This window comes from Pseudorca crassidens, chromosome 2 (assembly GCF_039906515.1).
Source record: "Pseudorca crassidens isolate mPseCra1 chromosome 2, mPseCra1.hap1, whole genome shotgun sequence".
Lineage (NCBI taxonomy): Eukaryota > Metazoa > Chordata > Mammalia > Artiodactyla > Delphinidae > Pseudorca > Pseudorca crassidens.
In genome coordinates this window covers 37910962-37932898 of record NC_090297.1, presented here as the reverse complement: position 1 = coordinate 37932898, position 21937 = coordinate 37910962, and the positions used below count along the sequence as shown (strand labels likewise).

The following is a 21937-nucleotide window of genomic DNA, read 5'->3' as shown; positions in this document are numbered from 1 at the left end:
TCTCCTGTTGCAGAGCATGGGCCCTAGGCGCGTGGGCTTCAGTAGCTGTGGTGCATGGGCTCAGTGATTGTGGCTCATGGACTCTAGAGCGCAGGCCAGTAGTGTGGCACATGGACTTAGTTGCTCTGCGGCATGTGGGATCTTCCCGGACCAGGGATTGAACCTGTGTCCCCTGCATTGGTAGGTGGGTGCTTAACCACTGCACCACCAGGGAAGCCCAACACCTGCTTTTTTTTCATTTAATTTGTCATGAACACTTTCCCATGACAATAACTATTCATGTCAATATCATTTTAAATAATAGGATTGTATTCATTTGTAGGGATATAGCATATTTATTGAACTAATTCTATTTAACCACAAACTTTTTTTTCTGAGGTTAGTCCTGGGATATGTTTCATAAAAAAGTATGTAGTTAGTATGTTTTCAGCTGTAAGCAGCAGAACCTAATTCAACATGGCTTAAGAAATAAGAAATTTTATCTTCTCATATAATAGGCTTCAGCATTGGTTGATTACAGAAATTCAACAATGTCAGTAAAAACCCATATTCTTTCCACTGCTCAGTTCTGCTGCTCTCCACGGGATAGGCTTACAGACATCACATCCATACACACAACTTCTAAAAGAAGGAAGATGTCTCTTCCTGTGCCTCTATTTACAGAGAGAGGAAACTTTCTCCAAAAGCCTCTAGCAGGCTTCTTTCAGACCTTTTTGGCCAGAATTGGGTAGTATGTCCATTCCTCAACCCATCAGGAATGGTTCAATAGTGATTACTATCAAACTAACTGAGTTTGTGCCTGAATCTGGAGTGGTGTTGACTTCCCCTGAGGCATTATACTGGGGAAGGATTCTATTAGGAAGGAAGAAGGAGGGGATGAATTCTAGGTAGGCAAACAACAGTGGCCAATCTGGAAAGTAATTTGGAGAACCATAGCTCTTTCAAAGTTCTCGTCTCTGTGTTTGGAAATGAAAAGAATTAGCGAGTTAATTTGTTTTTCTTTTTCAAAACTAAAATCTAATTAGTATAGTGATGTATTATGAAACCCATTTTCATTTTATAAATTGGAATTCACAGGGTCACATAGTACTGATAGTTAAATATAAGGCAGGCCTTTTCCTATCTTACCAGTTGCTTTCTAGAAGATGAGGAAGCTAACTTCTCTGGTTGATGGTTTCCTTACTTGAGTCATGTAGGTGTTGGAATAGAGTATATTAGTATATCAAGTAAATGAGTGTGAAGAGAGAATTTTGTAAAACTGTAAACTCCAAATTTCAAAGTTTAGTAAATTAAGTAAGTTTGGTATATGAAGCCTTGGACTTGTAGAATGATTTATGATTTGAATGACTGACGTTAAAAATTAGGACACTTAAAGTAACCCATAGATCAACCCATACATTTCAATTAAAATGTATTAACTAGTTAGAAATTTAGAGGCAATATAGTGGGGCTGTTAAGAGAGAGGGTTCTGGAATCAGATTGCCTGAGTTCAGATTGTGCCTCTGCCACTTCCTAGCATATGTCATTGAGCAATTTACTTATGTTTTCTGTGTTTTGGTTTCCTCACCTAAAAAATGGGGATGATGATGGTCCCTACTTCAGTAGGATTGTTGTGAGAATTAACAACTGTAAAGCAGCTAACATGCCCAGACCATATTAAGCATCCAAAAATGTTTTTGTTCATGAGTATTGATTAATTCATGTTTTTCAACAAATATTTGATTGCCAGATAGTGTTCTAGGTATAGCAGTGAACAGAACAGCAAAGCTCCCTGTATTCATGGAGTATACATTTTTTTTTTTTGGAGTATACGTTTTTAAGGGAGGGGAGAGAGCAAAGAATAAACAAATTCATAAGTGAAATACATAGTGATGGTGATAAATGATATGGAGAAAAAGCAGAGAACAAAAAGAGAGTGCTGGGTGGGGGACCTGCTATTTTAAATAATAGGACAGGGAGGGCCTGACCTAAAGGAAATGAGGGGGCTAGCCAGGTGGATATATGGGAGCTGAGAGGGCGAGGGAGTGTGCCTGGTAGAGGGGATACCATATGACTTACTCTGAGGCAGGAGCGTGTGTGTCATGTATTCAGGGATCGTCTACGAGGCTAGTGTGGTTGGAGTGGAATGAGGGGAAAGTAGTAAGATTTAAAAACAAGTAATGGTGTGGATGGTGGGGAAGACCATGTAGGACATTGTAAGAACTTTGGCTTTTAAAACTTGACTGAGGAATATAGCCAATATTTTATAACTATAAATGGAATATAACCTTTAAAAATTGTGAATCACTATTCTGTACACCTGTAACTTGTACATCAACTTATACTTCAATAAAAAAAAAACTGTGATGAGAAGCCATCCAAGGTATTGAACAGTGATGTATTATGATTCCTGGCTTAAAAGGATGATTCTGGCTGCTGGTGGAAGTGGAGAAACTGGTTAGGAAGCTACTGCAATAAATAAGCTGAGGGATGGTGGTGGCTTGGACAAGGGTGGACGCTGAGGAGGTGGTGAAAGTAGTTGGATTCTGAATATTATGACCAGTTATGTAGCTTGTCATTTCTAAACTGACTTAATTATTTTCTAATTTCTTAGCTTTAAGTATGCTTTAGTAATGAAAAGATTTAGCTTTTAAAATTATGTCAAAACTATATATTTTGGATGGATTTTTCTCTTTTTTGAAGTGTTATAATTTCTAATCTCTGCCATCTGAGTGCAAAGCAGCATAATATGTGGCCTAAGTTATTTGATGAAGGCTTACTCATAAGTTGCTTGGATAAACATTACTGTATAAATCTAGACTGTACTATAATTTACTTTCAAAAGTAACTTTGAAAAGAAAATTATCTTAAAGTTCTAAGTTTCTATGGTGGGCTTTGAAGGGGAGAAGAAATTAAAGAGAAGGAAGCCATGCCATGTATGTGTCATTTTACTTTATGTGCTAAAGTTGTTAGAGTTTTAGAATAATTAAACTATATTTATGTGTTTTTGCTTATTAGTGGAATGCTTAAGTGCTTGAGTATAGACATTGCTTTGAAATAGGAAGTGTTGCTCAGTGTTTAGGAGCTCTGAACTCGGGCTGCTTGGATTTCCAGTTCTAGCCCTGTCTACTTCTGGTTTGTGACCCTGGACGGTTTCCTAATCTGTATAGCAGGGAGAAGAATATTAACCCCATTGCAGGGTTGTTGTGAGAATTACATGAATGAGTACATGTTAGACACCTAGAGCAGGTATCTGTTGTTGTTATTATTTTTATTATTAAGCTGGGATGCTTTGTGACATATCACCTCTGTTCCATTCAGATGAAGCACCAGCCTAACATTTAAATTGAATTGAAAAGTAATTTAAATCTTTATTCCAGCTTCTCAAAAATGCCAAAGGGGATTACATTCATACCATATTGCATTACTACTTAAAATCTGATTTCTCCATTTTTTTTAAGAGTATCTTTTTAAAAATAATTAATTAATTAATTTTGTCTGCACTGGGTCTTCATCGTGGCGCATGGGCTTCTGTAGTTGCGGCACATGGGCTTCTCTAGTTGTGGTGCGCGGGCTCTAGAGTGTGCTTCTAGAGCACGCGTGGGCTTCTCTAGTTGCAGCGCGCAGGCTTCTCTAGGTGTAATGCACGGGCTCTCTAGTTGCAGCATGTGGGCTTTGCTAGTTGCAGCATGTGGGTTCTAGAGTGCGTGGGCCCAGTAGTTGTGGCGTGCGGGCTCTCTAGTTGCAGTGCGCGGGCTCAGTAGTTGTGGCACATGGGCTTAGTTGTGGTATGTGGGATCCTAGTTCCCCAACCAGGGATCGAACCCAGGCCCCCTGCATTGGGAGCTCGGAGTCGCAACCACTGGACCACCAGGGAAGTCCCTGATTTCTCCATTTTTGATCAGTATCTTTGCACGGTTAATCCCAAACTTCCTTCTCTCTTTTAAAACTTGCCAGACTCTATAGCAACTTGAACAGTCTCATTGTTTTTGTTTCTTTCCTCCCTTTCTCAAACTTATTAGTTTCTCTTCCAGGAGTACCTGTTTCCCTTTCAGCTCTCTCCTTTGCCTATTTCATTACTCTGATCTGTATAATAAGGGCCAGGAACCAAGGGAGTAAAGAAAAGAAGCTATGAATACTCATATAGCAACATATTTCATTTTGTCACACTTCTCTGCCATAGAGGGTATAACATGTTTGACTTTTAGAAAGAAGTTTGCTTAAGACAATCAGGTAGTTAAGACCTGTTGTAGGATGTTAGCTCAGGACTTGGGAGTTTAGTCTTTTTCCTAGTAGTCATGAACTATGTAAGAGAAGTTATCACTTCTGTCTGACTGAGATTGACGTGGGCCTCTCTTTTGATTCCTAGGGATCAACAATGGGCATTTAGAGTAGAGTTGCCAGATAAAATACATTCAGTATGTCCCATGCAATATTTGGGACATATTTATACTAGAAAGTTATTCATTGTTTATCTGGAATTCAAATTTAACTGGGTGTCTTGTGTTTTTATTTGCTAAATTTGCCAAGCCTAATTTAGAGAGAGGCTAGACAGTTGAATAGACACTATTTCCTAGTACATTCTCCCCATGGAGATAGATGTGTAGGGATAGACATGTAACTTGTTGTAATGGATATCAGGATTTTTTAGTTTCAGTAGCAAAAAGCCCAACTCAAATTGGTGTAAGCAAAGAGAATTTATGGGTTTGTGTAGTTGAAAAGTTGAAAGGGGATGAGGGAATAAACAGGGTTGTACTGTATAGCACAGGGAACTATATCCAATCTCCTGGGATAAACCATAATGGAAAAGAATATAAAAAAAGAATGTATATATGTGTATAACTGAGTCACTTTGCTGTACAGCAGAAATTAGCACAACACTGTAAATCAACTATACTTCAGTTTAAAAAAAAAAAAAGGGAATGGGGGTCCCTGGCTGGGTTTGATTAAGACTGTCAGGCTTTGGCCCTGTTTTTCTGCATTTCTCTTGGCTCTCCCCTATATCAGTTTTTTCCTCAGGCTGGCTTCCCTGGTAGTACAAGATGATTGCCTGTGGCTCCTGGGACTACATGTTTTCTCAATTCTGGGTGGGAAAAAAGGATGCTTCCCACAAATATAACACAGAAATCCTGAGTTTGTCACTACTTAGACTATTCCTGTGTCTCAAAGGATCACTGTCTTAAAATCTGTATTCCTTGAAATATTAATTGTAGCTTTCTCTGTCTGGTAAACTTGAGAGTGCATCAGAACCACCTGGAGGACTTGTAAAAACACAGATTGCTAGGCCTTACCCCCAGAGTTTCTGATTCAGTAGGTTTGGGTTCTAAAAATTTGTATTTGTAACAAGTTTCCAGATGTTACTGATTTGGCTGGTCTGCAGACCACACTTTGAGAACTACTGCTGTGTGTAATCAGGGCCTACTCCTGGAGCTGGGGAAGGGGTCAGTCCCACATAAACTCCTTACCAGTGTGGGGAAGGAACAAGACGGGTTTTGAGGAGATAATTACAATGTCCACTAAAGAGAGGACTGCTGGCTGTTTTTTGCCTGTCCAGCTTCCTTTCCCTCTTTTTTTTTCTCTTGTTTTTCCTTCCCTCTTATTTGGGTAACAGCTTCCTGATTTTTGTCTTGGAACCATTCCTCCCCTATTTGCAATCAGTGTGGCTTAGGTAGAATTGATCTAAGCCATTGGCTTTAAGGGAGGGCACGTGACCCAGGCCTGGCCAATAAGATCACTGCATTTGCCTGGCCAGGGGGATTAGCCTAGGAGTTAACAGGGCAGTGATCTTTGTAATATAGTCAATGCACATTACTGTACGTTACTATTTACTGTCTTGACTAGTGATATAAAGATGGCATAATCCTTGTCCTTAAGGAGCTCAGACTGTAATTAAGGAGTACCCACATGTAAACAAATGCATGTAGTACTTCTCTTTATAACTTCCTCCCTTTCTCATGTTTATCATCTAACATACATTTCCATTGTATACTGTATTACCCACTTTATAATCCTTAACCACAGTTATAATTAGTTGTTTAGCATCTTTAGTCTTTATTAGATTATCAGTTCCATCAGGATAAGAGCTGAGTCCTTAATTAACTGCTGGGTTTCCAGTACCTAGCACTGTCTCTGGCACATAGAGATACTCAGTAAATATTGATTGAATGAATGTTTTAAGTATAGTAATAGAAAAATGTATAAATAGAAGAGGGAATGATTGGTTTACTGGTGGGGTAGTAGAGAGGTAGCAGCCTGAGTAAATGCACACAACTTGGTGTATTTGGGAACTGTAACTAATTCAGTTTTGTTGAAACAAGTGTGGGGTAGGAAGTGGTGGTAAATGAACCTGGAGAGATAGGTGAGGGCCAATTGATGAAAGGCCCTGAATGCTACACTTAGAGACTGGATTTTTTCCTATGGGCAGTTGGGGAGCCACTGACTGATTGGTTTCAAGTAGGGAAAAGAATATATTGGCTGCAAAGTGAAAAACAGATTGGAGGAAAGCCAGATTGAAGAAAGTAAACTCTCTAGGAGGCTATTTCAGTACAGATGAAAGATGTTATGAAAGCCTAAGGTAAGTGGAAAAAAAAAAAAAAAGAACAATATGGAGGTTGGGGGGAGACCCTGTGCATAAGAACTCATGTGGACTCATGGAGATTTTTACTATAATTTAATTTTGTTTTAGCAACAGAGACTGCCTTAGCCAATCTTAACTACTGACGCATAGTTCTACATACATACCCACTTTATATTTGTAACTAGAGATTATGTTTCTGTTTTATCTTCTAATCATTTAAAAAAATAAGTGGAAATTACCTGCCCCCCACCCCCCCAAAAAAAAACCTCTAAAGTAAGGTAGTAGCAGAGAGAATGAATAGGAGAGTTATTTAAAAAGTAGAATTGATGGGACTTAGAGACTATTTTGAGAAAAATCAAAGACTCTAGAATGATTTTTAGTTTTCTGGCTTGGGAGATGGTGGTACCATAAACTAAGAGACACAATTTAAAGAGGAAGGGCAGCTTTGGATCATATGGAGAGAAGTGTAAATGTGTATTTTATTCTAGGTACTCTTCTAATGGCTGGGAATATAGCAATGAACAAAACAAAGTGCTTGTTTATGCAGGAGGAGATACGACAGTAAACAAATTAAGAAGTAAATACATAGTTATGTTAGGTGAAGACAAAGGCTATAGAGGAAAAAAACTACTGGCTTAGGAATTCCCTGGTGGTCCAGTGGTTGTAACTACACACTGTCACTGTGGAGGGCTCGGGTTCAATCCCTGGTCGGGGAACTAAAATCCCACAAGCCATGTGACACATCCAAAAAAAGAAACGAAAAAACAAAACAAAAAAAAGCTACTGGCTCAGGGAGATGGAAGTCAGAGAAGGAATTACTGTTTTATTTTGGGTAATCAGAGAAGGCCTCACTGATATGGTGATTTAACCTTATTGTGACATAAAATACATATTAATAAGTATATAAAACATAAATGTACAGTTTACTGACTTCATATAAAGTGAACAACCTTGTAACCACCACTTAGATAAGGATGTTGAAGATAGCTTCCCGGAAGCCAAAAGCATGCCCCTTTCCAATGAATATCCCCCTTCTCTTCTTCCCACCAGAGGTAACCATTGACTTGACATTTTATGCAATTACTTCCTTGTTTTCTTTCTTTTCTTTTCTTTTTTTTTTTTGGTCTGCACTGTGCAGCTTGCGAGATTTTATTTCCCTGACCAGGGATCGAACCCAAGCCCCTGGCAGTGAGAGCACCGAGTCCTAACCACTGGACCTCCAGGAAATTCCCTGTTCTTAAATGATATATTTTAGTTTTGCCTTTCTTTTGAGTTTCAGATATGTGGAATTCTACCATATGTATTCTCTTGTGGTTTTTGTTCAGAATTGTCATCTATATTGTTTTGACCTAGCTGTAGTTTCTTCTTTTTTTATTATATGGTATTTCATTGTGTATCACAGTTTATTCCTACTGTTGATAGATATTTGGGCAGTTTCTATTTTGTCTGTTATGGACAGTGCTGCTATGAACATTTTTGCACACATGCCTTGTTTTACATCAATGCATTTTTGTAGGATATATCTAGGATTCAGAATTCTGGTTTATAGAATATGTGTATCTCAGCCCTTCTAGAGAATGCCAAACTATTTCCTTTTGTAACAGTATATGTTACTCTAACCCTCAGTATTGTCAGACATTTACATTTTTGTAAATCTCATAAGTGTGTAGTGGTATCTCATTGTGGTTTAAATTCATTTGCATTTTCCTTATTCCTAATGAGGTTGATAATCTTTTCGTATGTAGGCCATTTGGTTATCTTCTTATAAAATGCCTTTTCATGTCTTTTGCCTGTTTTTCTGTTGGATTGTCTATTTTTTAAAATATTTATTTACTTATTTATTTGGTTGCACTGGGTCTTAGTTGCAGCAGGTGGGCTCCTTAGTTGTGACTGTAGGGCTCCTTAGTTGTGGCATGCATGTGGGATCTAGTTCCCTGACCAGAGATTGAACCCGGGCCCCCTGCATCGGGAGCATGGGGTCTTATCCACTGCATCACCAGGGAAGTCCCCTATTTTTTCTTTTTCTTAGATTTGTAGGAATTATAGATATGGGTGTCAGTCCTTGTTTATTATTGTACATGTATTGCAGATATTTTCTCTTAAGGTGACATTCTGAGCAGAGACCTAAAGGAAATGAATGAGTGAGCCATGGGGTTAGCTGAATGAAGAGTATTACAGGTAGAGTGAGCAACAATAACATACAAAGACCTTGAGGCAGGAGTATTTTTGAAATGTAGGAGCAGCAAAGGATGCTTACCTGAGGTTGGAAGACAGAGGGTTAGGAGGATCTCAGAAAAAAATGAAGCAAAATGAAAAGGAAAAAAGAATTCATGGGGCTTCCCTGGTGGCACAGTGGTTAAGAATCCACCTGCCAATGCAAGGGACACAGGTTCAAGCCCTGGCCCGGGAAGATCCCACATGCCGCGGAGCAACTAAGCCCGTGCACTACAACTACTGAGCCTGAGCTCTAGAGCCGGCGATCCACAACTACTGAGCCCACAAGCCACAACTACTGAATCCCATGTGTCTAGAGCCCGTGCTCCGCAACAAGAGAAGCCACTGCAGTGAGAAGCCTGTGCACCACAACGAAGAGTAGCCCCCGCTCGCCGCAGCTAGAGAAACCCCGTGCAGCAACAAAGACCCAACGCAGCCAAAATAAATAAATAAATTAATTAAAACAAAAAACCCAAAAAAACCCCCCAAAACTCATGGATTGTTCCTAGTAAAAATGTAGACTATAAAATCCATTCCTTGCTATTACTACAAATATGTAAAAATGGAGTATGGTGAAGGAAGAGAACCAGAATACGATAGAATGAAAAGAATAATTTAATGATGGCATTGTGGATAATTTTTGTCCTAGATTTGTTGTTATATACCAAAAACAATGTTAAAAGTACATTTAAAAAGAGAAAAGATTTGCAAGTGGATACTGCAGTTAAGTTAAAAAAATTAATCTTCAGAAAGATAATCTCAGAGCTGCCTCTTACTCTCAGGCATTAATACATAGAAACTCTGTATTAGTTTCCTGTTGCTACCATAACCAGTTACCATAAACTTAGTGGCTTAAAATATTATTATCTTGCAGTTCCGGAAATCAAAAGTTCTAAAATCAAGGTGTTGGCAGGCTGTATTCCTTTTGGAGGCACTAGAGAAGGATTCATTTTCTTGCTTTTTCCACCTTCTAGAAGCTGCCTGCATTCCTTGACTCCTGGCCCCTTACTCTATTTCAAAGCCAGTAGCATTGCATCTTCAAAACTCTCTCTCTTTCTGACCTCTGCTTCTGTTGTCATATCGCCTTCTCTGACTGGTATTCTTGCCTTCCTCTTATGAGGATGTTTGTGATTTCTTTAGCTCACTTGGATAATCCAAGATGATCTTCCCATCGCAATATTCTTAACAGAATCACATCTACAAAGTCCCTTTTGCCATGTAATGTAACATATTCATAGGTTCCAGGAACGTTCTAGGGATGTCTGCATCCTTGGAGGGCTGTTATTCTATCTACTGCAGACTCTAAATTTGAGAATAAAAATTTCACTTAATCCTGTTTCTTAGGGTTTGATGAATGAGGAATTAGAAGTTTAGATAAAAGAGAGAGGGCCCTCATTAGCAGAGAAGGAGCTTGGTGAATGTCTTATCTTAATTTTGAATATTCTACAACATCTGCCATAGAGGGATAGCTTAGAGTTAGCCTTACGCATGATGTGAGGAGTACCTGAAAGATTGCTAGGAACTTTTAAGTCACATTTCATGTAGTTGATGCCTTGAGAGAAAGAGGATTGTGCTTTGTTAGAAGACTGGTTTGAATTTGGTCTGCTTAACAACTGTGTGACATTGAACGGTCTTCATCTGTGAAATGGGAGTAGTCGTACTTAATTCACAAAGATTTTTATAAGAATTATAATATATATATACAAACATACACAAATATACATATACATATAATGAAATAATACTTAGCTTGGTATCTGGCATATAGCACGTACTCACTTTTCTTGAAGGTCAGTGCTTTTGTGATATACTGATAGGGAAATATTAGAGAGGTTAAGGTGAGGGGCTTGTGCTGGAAGCTTTGCTAGAGGCAGCTGCACATCTCAGTTGCTAGAAGCTGCCTGACTCTAGCGTGTGCTTGGCTCTAAGGTCAGGATGGGTAAACTTTTGGGACAAGAGAAACAGTGGGTTAATATTTGTAGCAAGTGTCACTGATCATGATTCTTTTTTTATGGCTCATTTTACCTTTTTCTTTTTTTCATTTTACCTTTTTCTATGGGAAATTTCAAAAATGTTTTTCTGTCTTCAGGCTGACGTTTTTTTCTTTTTCTGCCTTCAATAAAAGTCTACTGCTGTTTTTTCAGCATAATTATTCTTGGATCTTCTCTTTTTCTCTATGGTAAGCCTAAATGCTGATCATCTCATACATTAATTCAACAAATATTTAACAAGTGCCTTCTATCAGTGAGACACTCAGCACTGGAGACACGAAGATAAATAAGAAAAGGTGTGTCCTGAAGGAGCTCCAGTTTCAGTACAAAGACAGGTAAATAGCTATACTATAATGGATAAGCTTTATATTAGAATGTTAGCAAAGCTCTATGGAATCAAAGAGGAGATTAGTGCTTACCTAGGCCTAAAAATGTGAGGGAAGGTTTCATGGATAAAACTATGTATGACCTGAGTCTTAAAAAAGTAAGTGGAGGGCCTCCCTGGTGGCGCAGTGGTTGAGGGTCCGCCTGCCGATACAGGGGGCGCGGGTTCGTGCCCCGGTCTGGGAGGATCCCGCATGCTGCGGAGCGGCTGGGCCCGTGAGCCATGGCCAATGGGCCTGCGTGTCCGGAGCCTGTGCTCCGCAACGGGAGAGGCCGCAGCGGTGAGAGGCCTGTGTACCTCAAAAATAAACAAATAAATAAATATAAATAAAAAAGTAAGTGGAAGGAGAGTGTGGTGAAAGAGAGAAGGAGAGAGAAAGGAAGAGGGAGAGAGAAGAAGGAGAAGAAGACGGGGGAGGAGGGGAGAGAGAGGGAGAAAGAAAAAGAGAGGAATGGGCATTCTTTGCGGTACAGGGAACCATATGTACAAAAGCATGAGAGGGTGTTGTGTGTTTGGATGAGCTGTGGGTGTTTGGGTGTGGCTAGGGTGAAAGGTGCCTGTGGGAAAGTAATAAGAAAATGAGCTTAGAAAAGTAAGCAGGGGGCTTCCCTGGTGGCGCAGTGGTTGAGAGTACGCCTGCCGATGCGGGGGACGTGGGTTCGTGCCCCGGTCCGGGAGGATCCCCACGTGCCGCGGAGCGGCTGGGCCCGTGAGCCATGGCCGCTGAGCCTGCGTGTCCGGAGCCTGTGCTCCGCAGCGGGAGAGGCCGCAGCAGTGAGAGGCCCGTGTACCGCAAAAAAAAAAAGAGGAGGAAAGTAAGCAGGGCCAGGCCCTAAAGGGCCTTATATTCCACACTGAAGAATTTGGACTTTATCTTACAGGTAGTACAGAACTCCTGAAGCATAGTATGCTAAAGCAATATGATTAGATTCAAGACTCAAAAGTAGCAGGGCAGGTAGGAAGAGAAGATTGGTCTCTGGGAAGCTCAGGGGCAGATTTTCAAGAAGGACAAAATGGCTTACAGGGACTTCCCTGGTGGCGCAGTGGTTGAGAATCCGCCTGCCAGTGCAGGGGATATGGGTTCAAGTCCTGCTCCGGGAAGATCCCACATGCTGCGGAGCAACTAAGCCCCTGCGCCACAACTACTAAGCCTGTGCTCTGCAACAAGAGAAGCCACCGCAATGAGAAGCCCGCGCACCGCTACGAGGAGTAGCCCCCACTCGTCGCAACTAGAGAAAGCCCGCGCACAGCAATGAAGACCCAATGCAGCCAAAAATAAATAAAATTTAGAAATGGCTTACATTGTAAAACCTGAAGTGATTTTGTGAAATAAAGATAGAAAAGTTTCTGCTGGACCTTGTTATTGAGAAGAAATCAAATTACAGTAAGTTGAAGAGTGGATGAGAGGTGAGAGTATAGACTATAAATATATAGACCACTCTTAGAAAACTTGCTGTGAAAGAAAAGTGAGAGGTAGCAAAAGAGAGACATAGACCTGAGAAACATAATTTTTTTTTTTAAAGACAGAAAAATTGAACAACTTATATTTTGGTGGAGATAATAAAGCAGAGATAAGGTTGAATATATGGGTGGGGGGTGTGATTTGATGGAACAGGAAAGTGATGTGTTTGGAGGTGAGAGGAGTTATTATCCCAGGGGAGGAGGAAAGATACCTTTGTCTAACACTTAGAAGGGAGGAGATGGATTTGAAGAACAATGTAGGTTGGAAAATTGGGTGAGGTCAGACTTCTTTTTTCTGGTAGAGGGCAATTGTGAAAGAAGAGGTGTGTAGAGTGATTGCTGTGTGGGATGGAAAGGGCCACTGATATATAAATGAATTACTAATAAGATAGTTAATGTCAGTGAAGATTAGAGACTTGCACATTTGCAGTGGCACAAATTCCATGCTCGTTGTGCTTTTCTTCAGCAGCACTCAGCACTTGTGGTATGGAAACAGGAAGCAGGTGGTTGGATAATTCCCCATGATTGAGAGATGTACTGGGCTGGTGTGGCAAAAGAACAACAAGGAGCTGGGTAGATATATCGATAAGAGAGTGGTTGATGCTCAACACTGAGGGCATAGTTAAGTGAATTATGACACATTCATATAAAAAACTCTTGCAGCTATTAAAATTTATGTTTATAAAATGCTTATTTTATAGTATTAAGGTAATAAGAGTGCTGTATGTTGTACAAAGGTTTAGTAATGATCAACTGTAATACTCTAGGGGTTGTCTTAGGCTTAATGATGAATAAATACTCTCAGAACCAAAAGAGTATTGGTTGTCCCTGTTCACACACAGACAATCATTCGACAGGGATTATTATGTCTACTTTACAGGTGAAGAAAATGAGATTTAGCAAAGGTGACTATTCAGAGTCATAGATTTGATAAATGGCAGAGTAATAACTATTATAGTACTTATTGGGTAGTTAAGCATTGTTCTGCTTAAGTAGTCTTATTTAATATTTTCCTCACATATTGCTCTAATTTTCATTTCTCAGTTAAAGAAACAGACTCAGCAGAGAGTAATAATATGAGCAATAGATAACTATAAAAATGTGATACCAACAAGTGATTTTAGAAATTCAAGAGAAGGGGGGGATTGTGGGCTAGAGTGGAAGGAAGGACTTTGGAAATGATGGTGTTTGAACTTGGACTATGAAGGATAGGTAGGATAGTATTTTTTTTTGATTTACATTTTCCACGTTAAAAAAAGTTCTCTATAATAGTCTACTATATCATGTTTCTGGAGCCTTTTGCTCAGCTAAAAAAAATATTATTCTTGCTTATTTTTAATGAAGAGACCAAGGCTATCTATAGATGTCATAAGGGACTCAACATAATATCCAGATCTTGGGTGCATCAAATTTGAGACTCCTTTGGAAGGAATGGAAGAAATAATGGCTTCCAATCAGCTTTGCTAGTTGATTCATGAATTCCTTGGTAGGCCTTCTAGAATAGGTTTCAAATAAATCTATTTATCTGTATATTAATCTTAAGTTATTTTTCTCTTTACACAGTCATTTATATTTGGGTATTATTTTTACTATGGTTAACAGAAGAAAACACTTCATTTGAAACAACAATGAAAAGGCCACTGAAAATTAGTTCTTTCATGCTGAATTGAAACGGGCAAAAATAAGGACTCTTTAAGGGTAGTAGTTTAAATTTCCTTTTCCCCCAGTCTTGACACTTTCCTCTGTGGTTTTAGTGGAAGAAACATTTGAATGTAGAATATTTTACCTTAAGGAATCTTCAAGAACATATCAGAAGGAATTTAGGAAGTATGATCTCACATTACTCATAAAGTAGGGCTTGCTCTGTGTGGATTTGTTATTTATCAGGTTTTATGTTTGGAGATGCCTATAATTGCCATCTGTAAATTTCCACAAGAAGTAGTCACCATTGTAATCTGTCTCATTTGTAGATCAAGTCCGTATGTAATAGATTATGGCTTCAAATGAGTACTTGATACTTTTTAATAGGGCTCATCTGGTAACTACAAAAAGTAAGGATAAAACAGACAATTTAATGAGCTGTGAAAACGTAGCTTCAATAGGGAAAGCACAGTTTAAAAACAATTAAGAATGACTTACCAATACTGACTTGAGAAGAAATTAAAAATCTTTATATAGTCTTTTAACCATAAAAGAAATTGAATTAGTGATTTAAAAAATCTACCTACCAAAACGATTCCAGGTTCATATAGTTTTAAAAATCATGATTTAAAAAAAAAAATTTACCAGCTTAACCCTTTTTAAATGTGTAATTCAGTAGAGTTAAACATACTCACATTGTTATAGAACATATCTCCAGAACTTTTTCGTCTTGCAAATCTGAAATGCTGTACCAGTTAAACAACTCCCTTTTCCTCCTCCCCTTAGCACCCGGTGACCGCCATTCTACTTTGTGTTTCTATGAATTTGACTACTTTAGATACCTCATATAAGAAAAATCATATAATCTCTGTCTTTTTGTGACTGCTTATTTCACTTCATGTAATATCCTTAAGATTCATCTATATTGTAGCCTGTGACAGGTTTTCCTTCCTTTTTAAGGCTGAGTAATATTCCACTATATGTATATGCCACATTTTGTTTATCCATTCGTCTGTCAGGGGACATCTAGGTTGTTTTCACTGGTGGCTATTGTGAATAATGCTGCTGTGGACATAGGTATCCAGTGTCTCTTTGAGACCCTGCTTTCATTTCTTTTGGATATATGAGTATATATCCAAATTGGGATTGTTGGATCAAATGGTATTTCTTTTTTTTTATTTTAATTTTTTTTGGCTGCATTGTGCGTCATGCAGGATCTTAGTTCCCTAACCAGGGATCGAACCCGTGCCCCCTGTAGTGGAAGCACAGAACCTTAACCACTGGACTGCCAGGAAAGTCCCTCAAATGATATTTCTATTTTTAATTTTTTTTCATAAATTTATTTTATTATTTATTTATTTATTCATTTTGGCTGCGTTGGGTCTTTTGTTGCTGTGCACCGGCTTTCTGTAGTTGCGGTGAGTGGGGGCTACTCTTTGTTGCAGTGCGTGGGCTTCTCATTGCGATGGCTTCTCTTGTTGTGGAGCACGGGCTCTAGGCACGCGGGCTTCAGTAGTTGTGGCATGCGGGCTCAGTAGTTGTGGCTCACGGGCTCTAGAGCACAGGCTCAGTAGTTGCACACGGGCTTAGTTGCTCCGCGGCATGTGGGATCTTCCCAGACCAGGGCTTGAACCCGTGTCCCCTGAATTGGCAGGTGGATTCTTAACTACTGCGCCACCAGGGAAGCGCTATTTTTAATTTTATGAGGCACCTCCATACTGTTTTCCATAGTGGTTGGACCATTTTACATTCCCCCAGCAGTGCACTGGGGTTCCAGAATTGTGGTACTGGGTTGAAGGTAAGCCTTGAACTGAAACACATTATTCTTTCTGTGATTGGTCTCTATGTGTATGTATTTTTATACTTTCTTTGTTATGAGGTTACAAAAGGTCTATTGAAAAGGTCTGATAAAAGTCTGTTTTAAATTGGAATTTTTTGTTGTTGTTGTTGTTGGTACGGGAGCCTCTCACCGCTGCGGCCTCTCACCGCTGCGGCCTCCCCCGTCGCAGAGCACAGGCTCTGGACGCGCAGGCCCAGCGGCCACGGCCCACGGGCCCAGCCGCTCCGCGGCACACGGGAGCCTCCCGGACCGGGGCACGAACCCGCGTCCCCTGCACCGGCAGGCGGACCTCCAACCACTGCGCCACCAGGGGAGCCCCTAAATTGGAATTTTAAAAGTACCTTGGTTTGCCTTCTTTCTCTCTTTTATATTGAGATATAATTCACATGCTGTTATATTCATCCTTTTAAAACATACAATTCAGTGGTTTTTAGTATATTCATAAAGTTGTGCAGCCATCTAATTCCAGAACATTAAAAAATGTTGTAAACCTTGTAGCTGTTAGCAGTCACTCCCCATTCTGCTTACCCCAGCCCATGGCAACAACTAACCTACTCCCATCTCTATGGATTTGCCTGGTTAGGACATTTCATGTAAATGGCATGATACAGTTTATGGCCTTTTGTGTTTGGCTTCTTTCACATAGCAAAATGTTTTCAAGGTTCATCTATTTATAGCATCTATCAGTATTTCTTCTTATGGCTGAATAATATTCCACTTTATGTATATACTACATTTGTTTATCCATTCATCAGTTGATAGATATTTGGGTTGTTTCTACTTTTCAGCTATTATGAAGAATGCTGCTATGAACATTCACGTGCAAAATTTTCAATTCTCATGGGTATATACGTTGGAGTGGAATTGCTGGGTCATATGATACCTTTATTTTAAACTTTTTGAGAAACTGCCAAACTGTTTCCCACATTGGCTGCTGCATGATTTTACATCCTTGCCAGCAGTGTATGAGGGTTCCACTTTTTCTACGTTCTCATCAACACTTGTTATCTGTCATTTTTATTATAGGCATCCTAGCAGATGTGAAGTAGTATCTCATTATGGTTTTGATTTGCATTTCCTTAATGACTAATGAAGTTGAGCATTTTTCATGTGCTTATTGGACATTTGTATACTTTCTTTGCTGAAATGTCTGTTCAATATTTTATTCTCTTCAGGGGCTATTGTAAGTAGAATTGTTTTCTTAATTTCATTTTTGATTGTGAGTTTATTAGCTAAATCGTTAATAGTGGGTTTTTTGGGGATATGATTATAGAGGCTTACAAGTTTTTTTTTTTTTCTTTTTTGGCCGTACCACGCGGCATGTGGGATCTTAGTTCCCCGATGAGAGATCGAACCTGCTCCTTCTGCAGTGGAAGCATGGAGTCTTAACCACTGGACCACCAGGGAGGTCCCTCAATGGATTTTCTAAAAAAAAAAGTTTATTTATTTATGGCTGCATTAGGTCTTTGTTGCTGCACACGGGCTTTCTCTAGTTGCAGCTAGTGGGGGCTACTCTTTATTGCGGTGTGTGGGCTTCTCATTGCGGTGGCTTCTCGTTGCAGAGCGTGGGCTCTAGGCACATGGGCTTCAGTAGTTGTGGCACGCGCACTCAGTAGTTGTGGCTCGTGGGCTCTAGAACGCAGGCTCAGTAGTTGTGGCACATGGGCTTAGTTGCTCCGCGGCATGTGGGATTTTCCCGGACCAGGGCTCGAACCCGTGTCCCTGCATTGGCAGGCGGATTCCTAACCACTGCGCCACCAGGGAAGTCCCCTCAATTGATTTTTGTATGTTGATCTTGTGTCCTGCAATCTTGCTGAGCTTGTTTGTTAGCTCTAATAGTGTTTTTTTTGGTGTGTGTATTTCTTGTAATTTTCTGTATGCAAATAGACATAGTTTTACTTCTTCCTTTCCAATCTGGATGCCTTTTATATATTTTATTTCCCTAATTGCTCTGGTGAGAACCTCCAGTAGTATTACATAGAAATGGCAAGAAAAAACATCCTTGTATTGTTCCTGATTTAGGGGAAAGCATTCAGTCTTTCACCATTAAGTATCATGTTAGCTGTGCGTTTTTTCATAGATGCCCTTTATCAGGTTGAGGAAAATCCCATCTACTCCTAGTTTGTTGAGTGTTTTTATCTTGAAACGGTGTTTGATATTGTCAAATGCTTTTTCTGCATCTACCGTGATGACCAAACCTTTATTCTTATTCTGTTAATATGGTGTATTACATTGATTGATTTTTGTTTGTTGAACCAACCTTGCATTCCTGGAACAAATCTCACTTGGTCATGGTATATAATCCTTTTTATGTGTTGCTGGATTTGGTTTGCTAGTATTTAGTAGAGGATTTTTGATTCTATGTTCCTAAGGGATATTGTGTCTATAGTTTTCTTCTCTTGTGTTGTCTTTTTCTGGTATTGGTATCAGAGTTATACTGGCATCATACAATGAGTTGGAAGGAGTTCCCTCCTCTGTTTTGCTAATCCCTCTCTCCCCCTAAAGTCTAATCCTAGTTTTCTTCAGTTCCGTTGTTCACTTTAAAAAATATTAATGCTATTTTTTTGGTTCTGGTTGTTCTTTTTATGAACACCTAGATATACAGACTGCTAACAAACACATGAAAGAATGCTCAACATCATTAATCATTAGAGAAATGCAAATCAAAACTACAATGAGATATCATCTCACACCAGTCAGAATGGCCATCATCAAAAAATCTAGAAACAATAAATGCTGGAGAGGGTGTGGAGAAAAGGGAACACTCTTGCGCTGCTGGTGGGAATGTGAATTGGTTCAGCCACTATGGAGAACAGTATGGAGGTTCCTTAAAAAACTACAAATAGAACTACCATATGACCCAGCAATCCCACTACTGGGCATATACCCTGAGAAAACCAAAATTCAAAAAGAGTCATGTACCAAAATGTTCATTGCAGCTCTATTTACAATAGCCCGGAGATGGAAACAACCTAAGTGCCCATCATCGGATGAATGGATAAAGAAGATGTGGCACATATGTACAGTGGAATATTACTCAGCCATAAAAAGAAACGAAATTGAGCTATTTGTAATGAGGTGGGTAGACCTAGAGTCTGTCATACAGAGTGAAGTAAGTCAGAAAGAAAAAGACAAATACTGTATGCTAACACATATATATGGAATTTAAGGAAAAAAATGTCATGAAGAACCTAGGGATAAGGCAGGAATAAAGACGCAGACCTACTAGAGAACGGACTTGAGGTTATGGGGAGGGGGAAGGGTGAGCTGTGACAGGGCGAGAGAGAGTCATGGACATATACACACTAACAAACGTAGTAAGGTAGATAGCTAGTGGGAAGCAGCCGCATGGCACAGGGATATTGGCTCAGTGCTTTGTGACAGCCTGGAGGGGTGGGATAGGGAGTGTGGGAGGGAGGGAGACACAAGAGGGAAGACATATGGGAACATATGTATATGTATAACTGATTCACTTTGTTATAAAGCAGAAACTAACACACCATTGTAAAGCAATTATACCCCAATAAAGATGTTAAAAAAAAAAACACCTAGAAATATAGTCTTCATAATTGCATTTAGCTTACCAGTTGGGAATATGACTCATGGTACACAGCAAACTTTAAATGAAATCTGCCTAAGATACTGTCTGTTTTGGATAGCCAAATATAAGGACAGGAGGAACTATTTAGACGTAATCAAACATTTTATAGATAAGAAGACGAGAGTTTAAGAGGATTGTTCAAAGTTACATTGCTGGATTATGGCCAAGTCTGGAGATTTTATTTTAGACCAGTAGTTTTCTGTGTGTTTGTGAGCAATACTAAGGAACAGTATTCTATTTATTTGAATGAAATATGTCTAAAACTTATCATATTGTAATCATCGTATTTTCCAGTTGGAGAAATCTTTGAAAATATAATGAATTCATTGCTATCAGGAAGATGATATTATTATTATTATTATTAGAATCTTCAAAACAGTTAACTAACTGAAGAAACTGTTGTTTACCTAAATTATATCATGTGAGTGGACAAAAAAAGCCAGTGTCAAAATAAATTGAGGGACTTCCCTGGTGGTCCAGTGGTAAAGCATCTGCCTTCCAATGCAGGGGACGCGGGTTCGATCCCTGGTCAGGGAACTAAGATCCCACATGCCACGGGGCAACTAAGCCCACACACCACAACTGTTGAGCTCGCACCACAACTGTTGAGCTCGCGCCACAACTAGAGCCCGCGTGCCGCAAACTACGTAGCCCACATGCTCTGGAGCCCGCGCTACAACTAGAGGGAAAAAACCCACACGCCACAACTAGAGAGAAGCCCGCACGCCGCAATGAAAGATCCTGTGTGCCACAACTAAGACCCAGTGCAGCCTAAAATAAACAAACAAACAAATAAATAAGTAAATCTTAAAAAAAAATTGAAATCAGAAGGAACTCTGTCTCTAGCTTGGGGAAAGGCACAAAGGGAGGGGAAATCACATTACTATTTCAATCTAAATGTTTTAACCTTGAATTATTAATTAAATGTTACTTCTACCAATTGTTAAAATCATTTTTTTGGTTGTGAGACAGTCTTTTAGAAACATATATTTTCAAAGAAAAAATCAGCAATATAATTTTAAGAAAATAACATATATGTTTCTAAAGATAAGATCATAGCTTCAGTTTTGCTGAGCCAAGAAGCTCAACTAAAAATACCTGTTGGAAATTGCAGTTTTCTGTCTCAATGTCAGTAACATACAAACCAAATTCTGTGTTGTGACTGGCTTATGTACTGTTTTCATTCGGAGATTAGTTTTACCAGCAACATCTGATTTGGAATTGGGATTTAGCTCACAAAGCAGGTTGGTTATTGGGACATAGGAAAGGGTCAGTGTTACTAATGAGCATACTACAGAGAAATAATTTCAGTGGAGAAAAATAGCATTTGTCCATATGTGAGCAAAATTGTTCTGTAATTCATTGTTGTATGCCAAATAGTCTGTGAAGTCTGGATTTGAATGTGGCAGCTCACTGGTGCTGGGGGCGAAATTTTGTTTTAATCATTATCCTTGAAAAAGAGGTTGGTTAAAGGTGTCAGTTGTTTTTCTTTTAGAAGGATGAAATGTTGTTTTTGTTTCTTTCTCTCCTCATGTTCCCATAATTTTATTTTTAGGTTTTCAAAAAGCTGAAGATTTAATTTACGTAAAAGTTTTCCTTCCCTCTGAATATAGTTGTTTTTTTCCTCTGGATAGCCTGATCAACCAGTCTTTTCTAAGCTTTTTTCTATATCTAAGATTATATCAACATCCAGAGTAGTTCTAATTCTTTTTTAAAAATTTCTCTAAAATGAAATAGGTTCATGAGTTTAGAACTGTATTTTAATAGAATTATTTCATTTTATAACTTTTGTGTTTAAACCTTGTATAATTTCAGATTATTCACAAATATATGTACTGGGAATTTTTCTCATGTTCTCTGGTTCCTTAGCAGTGGTTAGTAATAGCTAGTTTGATGTTTCTAGAAATTCAGAGTACTTTTTAAATAAAATGGTCATTTAAAGTACCATGGATAACACTTTCTATTCAGGTAGTCAGAATTTATCATCTGATGAAATATTTCAGGTTTGTTATGTGTACTTGATAACATCATTTGCCTTTGACTACACTTAACAGGATAATTTCTTTATTTACTTAGTACTTAAATTAAACACAGTACCCTCAGTACCATACAGCAAAGGTTTATATGAATGAAACACTTTTCTTAAACAGAATTTTTATGTCAAGGATATTTGTAGAAGATAAGATTTACTATTTAGAGGGTAAATATTAAGAATTAAAAAAATGTAAGAGGTTGATACAGAAAGATT

At 38.9% G+C, this 21937-nt stretch overlaps 1 protein-coding gene across 2 annotated transcripts in view; it reads left to right on the top strand.

The window, feature by feature from the left end:
- The window catches only part of PIK3R3 (phosphoinositide-3-kinase regulatory subunit 3), an 85369-nt gene that overhangs the window by 9198 nt on the left and 54234 nt on the right, over window positions 1-21937 (top strand). Inside the window, exon 2 of one of the 2 annotated variants that reach the window (XM_067726000.1) lies at window positions 10955-11096. The exons of the other annotated variant lie outside the window; for it this stretch is intronic. The gene's annotated coding sequence lies outside the window, so the exon portion shown is untranslated. The remainder of the gene's footprint in view (window positions 1-10954; window positions 11097-21937) is intronic. 2 annotated transcript variants of the gene reach the window in all.